Genomic DNA, 15,920 nt, shown 5'->3' on the forward strand with positions numbered 1-15,920 from the left:
AGCGTAAACGTAAGAAAAACGCTTTAACAATAATCGCCTTAGCATATTTTTTGCAATGTGAGAGAAATTGTTTGCGTTCCGTTAAATAGCACAATTTCATAGAAATATGAGACTTTTGTTTCTAAAAATAGCATTGTTTTCTATGTAATAATTTTATTATTTTTATTTGAAAATTAATGAAGCAAACTCTAAATTATGTAGGTATGTTATGAAGTATTATTTTTTTACGATACGTTCTTATTTGTATTGAAGCCAAAGAACAGATTAAATTTGTAAAATTACAATAACTAAAATAAAGTTGAAACAGTAAACAACATAAAAAAGTACTAAGAAACGTTTTATGTCACGGACACCGAAATGTAATTCAAGATCACCTAATAAAATATGTAGAACGCATTTAGGACAAGATGAAATCGCCAATAATCGACGTAACATAAACCAGTTACATTTTATTTAACTCTAGGGACTGGCCCATTAGATTAGGATCAGCCTTTTACAAGTTTAAGACAAAAAAGTCTTTACAACTTTCGTTGAAACGTAGCGATAAAAAAATATAGAGCCGGGTACAGATGTTTATATTTTAAATTCTCAGACAGACGCCATCAATTTGTTTGTGTGTCTAGACTAAGCAAATGATTATATTTACAAAACTTTCTTTCGTTCCATTGTATCATACTTCAAGGTTTACGAATAAATAACGATACGACCCTTTTTTGCCGTAAACAACCAAACTCTGGAAAATTATTCTAGGTCATAGGAAATAATAACAATTTGAGTAGGTACAATATTTGTAATCGAAAACTTATTCTGGAGTAGAGCTTTTATCAGGTATTTTGTATTTGTAATAAAATAGTATACTCAATATTATAAACAATGATTTACAAACGATATCTGTGGGCGTAATATTACCTTACAAAAATGAAGAAAATATTTAGCAAATTAAGATGTCAGACTACTGAATGTTTATCAAACAATATTTAAAGAGGCGATTTACAAAAGATTCCATATTTATGAGTGTGTACAAACGGACGTTTATCTTTAAAGTTTTCTAATAATGGACTGTTGCTAAATGGCTCTGCCAAAACTTTAGCACTTTGTTTTGCGGGAAGCCTTTCATGAAATGTAATCATTTACCGTAGCCTCACTTCTCACTCCTCACTCTCAGTATTGGGTTGTACGTGACTTCTCATCTCGGGGCCTCTTGACTGTGACGGAAGGCTCGTGCCCACTTGTTAGTGTTGCGTGAAGTACGACGTCTGTTAGCTGTTAGTTCTGTAAGGAAGCTGATTCTGATATCTATGATAGAGTGTGGACGTTTGATATTATGTTGTTCAATGTGATCTAAGTCACTGGTTATTTATTTTTTTACATTTTTTGATCGTAATTACTTTACCAAAAAATATCTCGTATGCGCGAATGCGCGTATTTTGTACACAATAAATTGCATTGTTATCATATGACATAATAAAACATAATGTCATATTACAGATAATTTGGTACTTAGATTATATTTAATTTTCATAAACATAATTGCATAAGAGCATGATTGCTTAGTTTGTGCTATACAAACTATAGTTAAGATTGTCACTTAGTATTTTATAAACGATTTGTCATACATTCGCTGTAAACCACATGACGTGAAAAAAAGTTTCGTGATTTTGTATTAGGCGAGTGCACTGAGGTAGGCGGTTGATTCAAAAAGCGCGTGCTAGAATCAGATACGAGTGGAATGAATCGTGGGGGCGGACTGACCTGGGCATATGCTGCCTTCCATTAACTTGCTACAATTGCTCTACAACATAATTTTTGTTTCCATCAAATAAATGAACTGTCGGAAATGAAAAAATAAATCAAATTATGTTTCCACTTGGACAAAGAAATCGTAACTACGTCTTTTATTTGACGCAAGTTCAACATTTTATTTGATATACAGGTTCGTGTACAATATTAAATATTTTATGACGCTGTTAATGTCCAACTTGTTTTAATATCGGCTGAAAAATATTGTTAAAATTTAATTAAAACATTAAGCAAATGCTCATTAATAATTTACAAGTAATCTTTAAAAGTGTTTTAATTAAAGTTAGAATGTTCTAAGACAGGATTTTTTTAAACTTATAATATGTAAATTTTGCCACTCTAGTTGCGTTAGACTAAACTTATAAAGTTTATATCCAACTCAAATCTAATAAAGTCAAACAATGCATTTGCAATTTTGAAACCTATTAGCAAAGCACTTTTGATTACATAGAAAATATATTCAGTTACATTTAGATTACAAAAGTTATTAATAAAAACGATTACTGAATCTCTATTGAATTTATCAAGTACTTGAAAATTGGGTTCAAAGCCAGCTTCGAATAATTAAACCGAAGACCACAGACAGGCATAATTACAATTATAAACTTTTATTGTTCAGAAAATCGGTTAATTGCAAGTTTAATGAATAATTTTTCGGTGTAACAGTAAAGTTTACGTCTCGAAAAGTAATTTGCTGAGCAATTGCGTGGTACACGTAGCTACGTGATAATTTGCTTCGATAGGGGAATTTCATTAGGGTAATAATACGATGGCAGTGTTTTGAAGGAATCATTAATTTGTCGGTGCATTAACAGCGTTGGCGTGATCGATAGTACCTTGCACGTTTGATGAATTGCCGTTGGAGCAATATGACGTGGCACCGGCGCCATTATTATACTACCTTTATAATCCTTATAAAACACTATGAATACTTGAGTTTCGAAGAAAGGTAATTTATGTGTAAGTTTTTAAAAATACTTGAAATTGTAATGTTTCGTTTTATGGGGTCGAAACAATATTAAATTAAGTTTCGTGTAGGTAATTAAGGTGATTTGTGTAGCAAAATGAGTAGTATAGTTGTGTTAGTGTATGCGATAATTAATGATATTATTATGATAATTCGTTTTCAGTTTCCTAGTAGTAAGGACAAAGTGCATACTATTTCCTCAAAAATATACGTTAATTTCTACTTGTTTCCTTTTCCTTACTTTTGTTTATATTATTAACTGAAAAAAAAATCCAGAGAACTCGTTTAGCAATACCTATACAAAAAAATATTCCAAATTCTTAAACTGGCAACTGTAAAAAGTAGTAAACGATTCTGTTATTTCTGTCATAATAAGTTTTAATTTCAAGTCAGAGAACGATAAGGCGAATGGATGTGCACAAATTATGCCAGTAAATTTTATGCCCATTTGCATGAGAACTGAGCGAGCTCGTGCACGTCTAGCTTTGCTGAAGCTTAATGGTGGAACTATTTAAATGTCTTACTGCCTTGTATCTTCATTCAATTTTGTAATGCATTCCGGAAAGACGCCGCTTGAAAGAATTTTTAATAATATGGAAACATTCTTTAACGACCGAGCGACAAGAAAATGTATGCAATGAGTATAATGTAGTTAAGCATAGATTAGTTTAACGAACTAAATGCTTAAACTATATTCTGAATGGAAGTTTAAATTACTGTTATATTGTATTATTTGCTCGTGAAATGGCTTCGTTATACTAAATGATTGTATGCCGATGTAATTTGTTAACAGCCAATCCTAATTGAAAATGTGTTTAGTTTAGAATTACACCAATTTTACTTAACACAATGTAGAGCAATGCTTCAAGGCCTATGAAAGCAGGTTTCAGTATAAATGGTTTTTGACTGCCTCCGTTGCGCAGTGGTTAAGGTCGCCACGCCGCTACCATTACAGCGGGAGGTCATGGGTTCAATTCCCACACGGAACAATTATTTGTGCCATCCAAAAATTATTGTTTCGAGTCTGTTTGTACTTTGTGCCCGTTGTTTGTATGTTTGTAAAGAGTCCCCGCGACACAAGAGCAATTCTTAGTGTGGGAGTTGTCTTTTTCTTAATGAATAATAATAATCATGATGCTATGATTTTAAACGGGTTTGGTGATTTTAAAGATATAAAATCTAGTTTGCGTTAAAATATGAAAGCTTAAATAGATAACATTAATATGAATGATTGATCGGTGACTTTAAAATATATCGATATTGCCTCGAGCTTCAGCCACTCGGGTACGTGAACCGTCTCAAATTTGATAATCCATCATGAAGCAACTATTCTGTAAAATGAATAAATGTTTTAACATTGACATTTTATTGGTTAATCGCTGGTAGATTTTAGGACTTTGTAAAGTTATTTTAGATGTTTTTAAGGTAAGGGCCAGGCATTTTTATTTTAGCAATTACATATGCTACTTAAAAGGTATAATTATTATATCACTGTATTATTTTACCTTCTCTTGTAGCCTGGTCTAGCAAGACTTGGGGTCTTGATATCAGAGGTTTGATAAGTTGGATTTTATAAACGAATAAGAGAGGAAAAACCACAATAGTTATATGTATATAGCACAATTAGTAGTTTCATGATAAAAAAGATAGTTTTCAGAACTCCGGCTTTACGTTTGATTGTTTTGTGAATGCCTTCGTTATATATTTTTAGAGTTATTTATGCTGAAATTTGAGGAATTGAAACAGAGTTAAGTAAAAAAATGTGATGATAAAAATATTTGTTAAAATTGTATTGTGTAAAACTGATGATAACTAGGCATTTATGATTCTAAATATTCAATTTTTTTATCCATGTTCATAAAATAATGATATATTTAACTTATATTTGACACCAAGGTATTGAGATCCTATTTTTACTTGTATAGGCGAGTCTTTTGTTGTCCTTCGTACAATCAGTGCCACCTACATTAGTGATTGATTTTTGAAAATCGGTGCCTCCAGCGAGTTGGTACCATTTACCTCTTATTATTCGCCCTCTGGCCGCACTTTGCCTATTGAACACTGAATACACCGACTGAAAGAATCTAGATAGGTTAATATTATATAGTCATGCATATTTATTTAAAAGCTCCAAGAACACCATAATAAAATTTCAATATTCTAAAGTATAGAACCTACCTAGTACCTGTCTTTATCTGCCGTAAATGTGATCGCTGTTGTTTTAAGCCACGAACGAAAGTGCATCATAACGCCACTTTATTCATCATAATAATATGAATAAAAGCCAATGATGAAAGTAAATAAATACTACTGAGGAAGATATACTACTGATAAATTGTGCCGGCAACGTTATGTAAGCCAAGACTAGTTAGTTACTTAGAGTCAAAATCCTGTAGGGTAGTATTTTATACCATTCATTTAATACCTCATATATTTTAAATGACATATTTTTGTCTGAATAAAACTCAAGAACTAATTTTAGTAAAAAATATACTGAAGTCTGAATCATTAAACTTCGCATTTTAGAGGCCTTTTCCAGCTACAAATAATCTTTGGTATAAAACCTCGACATGAAAAGCTTTGTTCTCTTTCCAATATACGATCCTTTTGTACTCGTGTTACACTAATCTTCATAAATTACATTTTGATTAAATTTTATTGTTGTTAAACCTTTACAGTCATCTTGTCACATCGCCATTCACGTAATCAGTTTAGGCAGTGATTAAATGGTGAAGGTTAAACATTCTTAATGAGACCGACTGTGGACTTACGTCACTTACCCCCGGTTTCTAAGTACACTTAGCGATAGTTTATCTATTCAATAGCGATTAAACTCATTAAAAAAAAACGCTTCATTCAATAGCGTTTTTTTTAAATGAGTTTAAACGCTATGTAATGGATTAACTACCGCTAAATGTACTCAGAAACCGGGGGTAGTTAGTAAAATTTTAATAAGAAATATTGTGTTTAAAACCTAAAATACACACAACAAAATGAATACGATATAGCAATCAATTATTTTATTAAAATCGACACTATTATTATCAATAATTGCAGTTTTTTTTTTTCAGTTTTCTTTCTTGCTTTTTCTTTTTTGTTTCGTTCTTGAATGTAATATAATTCTGTTATTTTTTTTCTGTGGTATTAATTTTATGTTATTGTTTGATGTATGTTTAAGTTATTTAAATAAAGTTTCTGTTGGAACATTTTTGGTAACTCTGTAATTGGGTATTTTATACAAATTTAGATCTTTTTTATTGTCTGTTTGTTGTTTTGTATGTAGGTATATTATACCTGTTGTGTTAACAGTTAATAAATAAATAAATAACGATCGGTTACTTTTCGTTTAATTTTAAAATAAATGCTTTCAAGCCAAGTAGATAAGATTGTATCGCAGATTAGGTCGTAACTATTCATATGTTGTGCCAGTAGTTGAGGCGGGAAGGCTTCTAGTTTCTACACAAAGCACAACGCGATGCATAAAATATCCATTATGGGGAAACTATGGGTTCGTATCGGATACCTTCTCTTCGGAAAACATAAACTGCACTTTAGTTTATTGTGAAAATTACTATGGTTAATAAAACGAAGTCGATATAATGTCATACTGTTTTTTTAATTTTTAATCTATACTAAAATACAAATATTATAAAGCGAAGAGGGCGACTAACTACTGGTGCGAATTGAAAAATTATTTACTGTTGGATAGCTTATTTATTGAGGAAGGCTACAGGCTATATACCATCACGCTACGACCAGTAGGAGCAGAGTACCAGTAAAAAATGTTGCAAGAACGGAGAATCAATGAAGAGATTGGTAGAGCAGTCTTTTATGATCCAGCTAAAGATGAAAAAACCTAAAGTGAGAATTATATTTTAAAAATAGTAATTTGAAATAACTACATTACCTGTTTATTTATGCGTAAAAGTAAATAAATACTGTTATTATAATTTGTAACAGCCAGTGCAGTCTATATTTTAATTTACCTTTATGTTACTGAAACTGATGGGATTGAAATATTTAACTAAAGCTTAATCAAAACATTTATAATACAATATTTAAACCTCTGTCCAGTTCATTGGTTTGTATTCTCATTTCATCAATTGATTGAGTAATATGAATAACTGGTTAGTCTAAATGAATAGGTGCATAATATATTTTATTTAATAAATTATTTTGATATTTATCTACTACATTTATTGAGGGCATGCAAAGTCCCCAATCCGCACTTGGCCAGCGTGGTGGACTCAAGGCCTAAACCCTCCCTCATTACGGGAGGAGACCCTTGCCCAGCAGTGGGACAAGTAATGGGTTAAATTTATTTTATTAATATTTATCTACTATTTTGTTTGTGTAGTAATACATATAAGTTTTTCTTGATTGTAAATCGGGTTAGTTCCAGTGAGGTAGCCCTTTATACGACAGATCAGCTTCGATTAGATAAGCCTGTTAGGTCCTATCTGGGAAGACGTAAAAATAAACGTACTAAATCTACTTCACCTCGATGCTTTCAAGATAAGGTTTGAAATACTTCCTACGCTATCGAATAATATTTGATTATGCTCGGATTTAATTTATTAACCTTTTTATCTGACTGAATCAAGCTAAGTAGAACTAGTAAATAAATGCATTTTATACCTGTTACCAAAGACCAATGAAAAAAAACCGCTTGAAAGAAGTGACTGAGTTCCGAAGATTCAACTTATTAGATTTCAATTACCAATTCTCCGAAGGAAACCTCATCTTTAGAGTCATCTCCATCCAACCACAGCGAGATCGATGAAACGACAAGATTACAACACCTCTAACAGCTCAGTAATCGGAACGTTGCCAGTCCATTGCCCACGAGCGCGCGGGTTATTAAGCTATTCATTTTCCCTAATCGCACTTACTTTACTAATAGCCTATTTGCCGATCTTTATCATATAATTATCTACAAACATATCTAACAAGACTTTCCTTGCAGAAGTCATACGTACGCTTGGTATGCTTGAACAAAAACTGGGTAAGAATAAATTTTCTCATAAAAGCGGACATAACAAGGGTATGGGGCGGAAACGACTATAACTTACATGAAGATCGGAAGACCTTTTCTGACGGACTACATATTTTCGGAAATCAATACGTAAGCAATGTAATTTACATAGGAATTCCAAGAAATATGTCTTGGCCAAGCTTTTTAGTTATTCCACATTTAGATATCTATCTCTGTCAGCAAAATAATGTTACGGATTTAGAATGCGTCAGAGTATTTCGGCTCTATCAATTTTGATCCCAAACTGATCATTCGGAATCTATTTTGATTTGAGGGCTACGAATATAGCTAAATAACGCTTTTAAGATCATTATTGAAAACTTGTTGCATAATTTAATATTATTGAAAAGCACCGCGCACCAATCATTCAGTTTACAGTGAAAATACGAAAAAATGCAATGTAGGTACCAACTACAAACTAACAGCGCACAGCATAAAATGTTCATTTGTAACCGCCAAACAGACGTAGTGATGACTTTTTTACTTCCCAAAATAGCCAATGGGCTACTTGTCCAACTAAACAGTGGGCACAAACACAGGGTGTTCCGCGTAATAGATTACTGTGTCACTCCCGACGACCGTTGTCAACGGACAGCTGCGCAACTGTCACCCTTCTGGTACCAAAACAATTTTATCTTGTCCCCTCACTGTCTGACGCATTGCAATCTACTTGATTTTAACGAGACTGCATCGTAGGCGTAAAACTTAGAAGATGGTCAAGGTTTCTATTTTCGTTTTAACTTAGATAGAGCGACACCGACTTTAAACGTAGTTTTTATTGTTTTGCTAACCAATGGAGTTCTTGGGAAAGGATGGTGCAACAGGCATCCTAATGAAGATGTTATGTCAGTGGAATTTGAAGAGTTAACACTTATTGAGTTTTGTTTTTTTTTATAGTACTAAGCATAACCGGTACTCTTAGAATGACTTGATGATAGTTATTGGTTAAATAACTTTGAATTAATAAAATCAACACGGCTACTAATTGATAAATAAATAAAATATAAAGAAAAATCTTAGCGACCATTTGAAACTTCTGTACAAAAAGCTAATTGAATGTTATCTGAAATGTTGCCAGTCTCGTTGTGGAACAGGGAAAAACTTGGAGAGTATCTCGCTACTTTTATTATTACGAAAGTTTCAGTTGACAGGCCCTACAACAACACGAGGGAACAATTACGCCTTGACATTTATGTATTTCTATTGAAAAGGAGCTGAAATAGTATATTCGTCATGTTTCAGAGTCCAACTCTTCTTAAAAACAAATTTTAATGTGGGTAAGAAAAACTACTTTTACAGACTGCCTGCAAAAGTAGATTTAAATTTAACTTTTCACTGCAAAGGAAAAGGGACCTTTATACAGCTGTTATCAACAATTTCGTTTAGAAATAATTTATTTTTAGCTTCATCCCATTATCTCGTCTTTTGTAATATCCGCTGATTCTGACGAACAATTTTAAACACTTTTGTTTGTAATCTTCCGATCTGTTTACGACATTGCGTGGTATATCTTTATTGGAAATTTATATCAAATTTTGAGTCGCTATGAAAGGAACATGAAAATATTTTACGAAAGAGGAGATTAATGTAAGCTAAGTTTTGCATTATTTCAAGTAACAAACTATGTTTAGATAGGTGGCTGTATCGTACATCTTCCACTACGGTTTTCTAACAGAAAAGTCGAGCAAATACGGGCAAAACCCCGTGCACACTATCGGACGCATCCGCCGGGACCGGTGGAAGCATCCGGTCTGCCAGATTTTTGTAAAACACCGTGTGGTTGTGGTCCCGTGAGCTACTTACAAGTTATGAGTATGACACCGTAGTAAATGTTGACCGATTTAATCTTTAGATAATATTGATATCACTGTATTTATAAAGGTAAAACGAAATAGCAAAATTTATTATAAAAATTAAATAGTCGCTATTTTAAAATATATTATTCATTTGCACCTTTCCCTTTACCAAACTAAAGTTAGCATAAGATCATTCCAACGTCTGTTTTGTACTCTGCAATTCTCTAAGACATTTGTGAATGTACTGCATGCTATTATTCTGCAGACTGAGACGATCCATATCGGGTAGATATCTCTAAAATGTATTATACCATTTCCCCGAGAGACGCCAGGTTATCGTGGCCTATACATTTTTAAAGGAATAAATGGAAGGTGTAATGAAATTGTATGCAGAATCCGATGTCATAGTGGATAGCTTGTTTACATTTTAAGGTATGGAATAAACGTTGCAAGGATAGAGCATTCAAAACCTAAAAAGATGTAAAAGTAAGCGAGGAAATACGTGCCCGTTTGATGTAACTCATAATTACTTATTTAAAAATAGACATAGGGGCAATAAATCTATCTGAGATAATAACATAATCTTAAATAATCCGAGATCTAACACATAGTTGTAAATTAATTAAAAACGAACTCCGAGATAACACATCAAAAATCTTAAATGAAATAAATCAAATTTTCCGTTAGGCAAGACACGCGCTAAATATTTAGGAAACTTTTTATACACCTCTATACTAATATAATGGTTATGTAACGCCCTACAGACAACCTTTTTCAATACATTATACATTTATGTCTATTAATATGAGATAAATTGTTGAAAAACGAACATTTTCGAGAAACCGCCTACTTAGAATTAGATATTTTGCTTATCAAGACTGTATTACCTCAAGCATACATTTTAATAAGAATGAAGACAGTCAGTAGTAAATTGAAATATTGTTATGTACCTACTAGTTTCTGATAATTTTTTTATAAGTGTTCAGTGTTCAGTCAATGCATCCAAATTGTTAATGATTATACTCTGTTTTTATGATGCAATAAATATACATACAAATATGTATATGTCTATAAGAATGATTCTTACCGATATAAGTTATACCAGTCATGAATCTATACTAATATTATAAAGCTGAAGAGTTTGTTTGTTGGTTTGTCAGAAACTACTGGTCCGATTTGAAAATTCTTTCAGTGTTAGATAGCTTATTTATCGAGGAAAACTATAGGCTATATGTCATCACGCTACGACCATTAGGAGCAGAGTACCAGTAAGAAATGTTACAAGAACGGGGAAGATTATGATCCGTTCTCTCTTATGTGACGCAAGCGAAGTTGCGCGAGTCAGCTAGTACAGAATAAATCTGTGAACAATTTTGCAAGTAAGTATTACTGAATAATAGTTATAAGTTAATGTATTACGCCATTATTGGGCATCTTTTTTTTAAACACGAGGCAAGAGTTCAGAGGCTACTGACGTTGATTGAACGATATCCGTTACAAGCGTTTTAATTGAAACACACAATTAAACTTATAATATAGGTAGTATTCTCTCATGTAAAAAAAGTATAAACAACTAGATTGATCAGTGTTTTTTTCATAAAAGGATCTAAATTAATTTGTAGTAATTGTTGGAAAGTTAGGTATCTGTTTATTTATTTATCGATTATGCAAGGTTATGAGTTTTCAAATGTTTCTGAATTATAATTAAAAAAGATCTATAGAGTATTAAATGACGGGAAAATATACTGATTATAAACTTTTATTACAAACAAAAATAAAGTTATTATACAACTTCAAATAATAATATTCAGTTCAATTGTGACTTCTTTTCAAATGATATTAACCAAAAATCGATAGGTTAACAACAAAATACATTTGCATTAATATAATGTAATATTATCCGTACTACTTCAAAACATTATTGAATTAAACGATTCAATAAAACGTATAATATCGCCAACGAGCAATAAAAGCGTAACAAACTCGTAAAAAGTAAAATTGAAGAGTGTTAAAATATATATCTACCTACTGAAATAGTTTTATAGACGACTGTCGCCTTTACAGACAAACAACTTATGTGTATTCAGAAGTAGATACAAAATGTATTTTTATTGTAACACGTGTAATTAGGCACTAATCCACTTTGAAAATACCAATCATCTTTGTTTTTTTTATTATTTTAAATTGTCTCTGTGGCACATAGATTTGGCCCAGAATTCCCAGGTCAGACAAAGTGCTATTGGTCTTTTTCTAATTTATATTAGACTAGCTGCCACGGCGAAATTTGTACCGCCTATGTTTTTTAATTTTTCTTTCCATGGGAACCATCCTCGTACTTTAAGGAATGTTAAAAAAAATAATTAGCGAAACCGGTTCAGCTGCTCCCGAGATTTGCGCTTAGCAACGCATTTAGCGATTCATTTTTATATCATAGATTATTCACAATAGCAGTCCGGAGTTTGGTAACGTGTCCGGTATACGGCAATAAGCTCGTCTACTTTTATAATCATCAGCCTAGCCTTTCTTACAACTAAGTTCCAGCCGGCTCGAGTCACTCACCGGTTGCAGCTGGATACCAGAAATTTACATAAAGTGGCTGCCTATCGGACCTCCACAACCCAGTTATCTGGGCTACGTGTTATTTTTTTTGTTGCAAAATATTATAGGGTTGTGGACAACCAAATATAATGTCTCAATATTCAGATGTTGGCGTAAAAAAGCGACAAGAGTAAAACTTCGAATGACGAAACACAGCCACAACACAAACACGAAAAGTAAACCGAGTTTTCCACACAGCGCACCACGTAATTGAATATGAATGAACTCGCACAATGATTAATCAATTAAATTACGTATGATTGTCATTCATGCGTGGCACGTCCCGGGGGTAGACGCCTAGAGCCTTCTAACCCTAAATATGAATATATGGAGCAATAGTGAGCCCGGTTACTCCCCCGGGTGGCGCTCGCGATTTTCCCAACGAACTTGGCTCATAAATCCCACGCCTTACATGATGCTTGTTTGCATAATACAAGACTTAGTCGGCTTTGTTCCTCGAGTTTGATAGGTAGGCCGCAACGCTATGGAAGTACTTAGTTGGTTTCAGGTGGTGCAATTTAAATATTAATATTACGTACAACTATTGTTCATTGATCAACTCAAAGGTAAACTACCGCTTTTGTGTGTGTTGTGTACGTACATAATGCAGACGGTATCAAACAATCAATGTTCAAATCGATATAATATAATTATGTATTAGACCAAAACACATGCAACAAGTTGTGAGATGGCTTTTGATTTACTTTTTTATTTGAAAAAAAATGACGATTAGGAGACAAATCATGTTATCAGTTGACAATAAAAGTCGAAGATTATGTTAAAATTAAAAAGCAGCGATAAACTTTTAATAATACAGCACTGTGAATAATGGAATTGATTGAGTGTTGGAGATGAATGAAAGTGTTTAATGACCACGAAACCTAAAAAGTTTTATTCTACGATAGCGCCTAACCTGCGTAGGTTTAGCAATCCTTTTAGTGACACTACTTAAGAGGATTGTGACATGACAAGGGTCCTTGTCACACTAGTCGCGACAGTGACGTCACAACAAAGACGTAAGCAAAATATTATTCCTCAAACTATGACTCCAGGCTTGATATTAACATTCAAGCTAATCTGGAATTGAAAATTAATGTTTCATGGCTAAAAGCCCGGCTTTAATTATAGTCAGCTTTGCGTATGAAACAGTTCTATACTTATATACCTAATATATAAAAGGCTGTATGAGTTCCCATTTTCCAAAAGAATTTATATGCAAAACTGGCGTCAAAGGCTCGACCACTTTAGCGCTCGCGGTTACACGTAAACTTTTGAATGAGGATAGTTGACACAAAACTTGGAATTAACAGTGACTAGGGATCCCTCGCGACTTTGTCCACGCGTTCAACAATAAAGCTATCCCATTGTGAGTTTTATGCCAATCCGATAAGCCGTTTTTGTGTTAGCCCAAACAAACAAAACTCTCCACTTAACAATGTCCGTATAAAACGTTCTAAATATTCAGGTAACATACTCCAGCTCTTTTACTCTCATGAGAGTATAAATGCTTGAAAGGTTTAAGCAATCGAGATGAAGTTTGAACTTCAGGGACAAAAAGGCACTTAAGAACAAAATAAAAAAAAAATATTTCCTGCCAGTAGGCAGTACCCCATAAAAATCATCTTTTTTAACAGGTTTTGTAAAAAAAGCTGATTTGATTGTTATTTAATTTGTTAGGAATATATTTAGTGTGTTTATTTAGATCTAGAGTACTATACTAATCAATCCACAATCTTCGAAATGTCAATTGTTAACCTTTTGCAGTTTTCATTTTATGTTAATGAAATATTGACGTTACAATCATTAGGTAAACATTGCATCCTTATTTACTTAGGTTGTGTAAACTTTAGATTAACAACCAAATAAAGCACTAGTGTAACACATAGGAGTAATAAAAAATTCACTTCACTCTAACTACGAGAGATATTTTTAAAAGTTTGGTGTGAAACTATAAACTATTTTGGTAAAAATAAGCAACTACAAATTTCCGACTGCGAGGTGTTCAACTAACAAACACCTGGGGTTTAGTTTCGCTACTTGTGTTGCAGAAACGCTGAAATATATTTTGGAACTTGGGAAGCATTTTGTTAATTACGGTTCAGAGAGATGCATTTCATAAGTATCAAGTTCATTTGTGTCTCATTCTTGATGTAAATAAAATTAAAATGTGGCTATCTTTACATGTTTTATTGTTATAGTTATTTATTAAATATTAACTGAGATATTTCTCGCAATTTAAACGCAGTAACCACATCGAATTATACACTTATTATAAGCGTTACTTCTACTTACTATAGAGATATGACACATTTTAACACAATCTACGCCTATTCTATATCGTTACCTAAGCTTTATATGCCACACGTGATGAATAAAAATTGGGTCCAAGTACCCGTCACACGTTTTCTAGTTCTCCGAATCGCATGTAACCAATCGACGGATCAGTCACGGTCCCTTTGCCAGCCACTTAGTCGTCAACGATTAATTAGTTCATTACCTGTACGTTCGAGGTTCATTTAACTGATAATTTGTAGGTATTCACCGAGCAAACCGCTCGACGAGGGCAAACGTAATAAACTCCGGTATAAACGGACCCCCAGATCTAATTTTAGAACTGATTGTATTACGTAATGAAAATTTGCATTGTATTTTGATAGGTCAAATGGTTTTTACGATGTCCGTTCACTACGCGGTCTTATTGCGAAACAGCATTGTAGGGTTAATCGAATAACGCTTTCAGCATGTGTTTGATTTGATTGTACAATTCAAACATTTTATCATTATGGTAAATATAACAACGTTTATGTTTGTTCAAAACTATCACCCTAGATAAAAGACTAATAAATTAACGTTGGATAGTTTTTATCATGACACTTGACACAGTTATAGGAGATACTTGTGTGCTTTTAAATACAGAACCATTATTACGCAAAGTGAGCACAATAGATATTTATGGGTCCACAGGTTGACGTATACCTCATTCGCGCTGAAACAACGCTCTTTGATCCATTGTACGTGCTTATAAAAAAGGTCGGCTACACTGTCAGTAGCATGTCAAAGTTATTGGGCTCGGCGTTTCCTATGTAGCGTCAAAGTGAGAATTATTTATAAAAAATATCACCGGCGGCGGTTCTGCCTTACTAATGGAATGTGCGTCACTGGCGCACACACGACAACACGTCAATTCCACCATCCCTCACAAAAATAGGTTAATTTTGAAATGGGTTTTAAAAAATACCATTATCCATTTGCCCCGCCATAATTTATTCACAGCGGTCAAAGTGGTTTTACTTCTTAATTACAGTAAATTTGGACCCATATAAAACCGAAATAATTTACTTATCTCGCAGTCATTAAGCCGTAAAGTACTCATTAAGTATCAATAAATGAGGCTTTGTAGAAAATATATCTCAACTATACGTTAATAAAGGTATATTTGTCGAGATGCAAATTATCGACGTAAATTATTGTCAAATGTCTAAAAGAACGATTTATACGCAATACCACAGCAGAGTTATTGAAATATATGTCCCAAAAGACAATATACCGTTGCGGGGATTTGTATCTGCAAAGGAGATTAAACCGTATAAAGCTGTGGAACGGTATAGATTTGTGTGCGTAATACGATCAACATTGGAAAAACAACAAAAATGAGTATTACGGTAATATTCAAATAAAACGCAAAGCAAAATAGGAATGAGTCGTTTTGCATTGAAGCATAAAT

The sequence above is a fragment of the Anticarsia gemmatalis genome, chromosome 5 (assembly GCF_050436995.1).
Source record: "Anticarsia gemmatalis isolate Benzon Research Colony breed Stoneville strain chromosome 5, ilAntGemm2 primary, whole genome shotgun sequence".
In the NCBI taxonomy this organism is placed as follows: Eukaryota; Metazoa; Arthropoda; class Insecta; order Lepidoptera; family Erebidae; genus Anticarsia; species Anticarsia gemmatalis.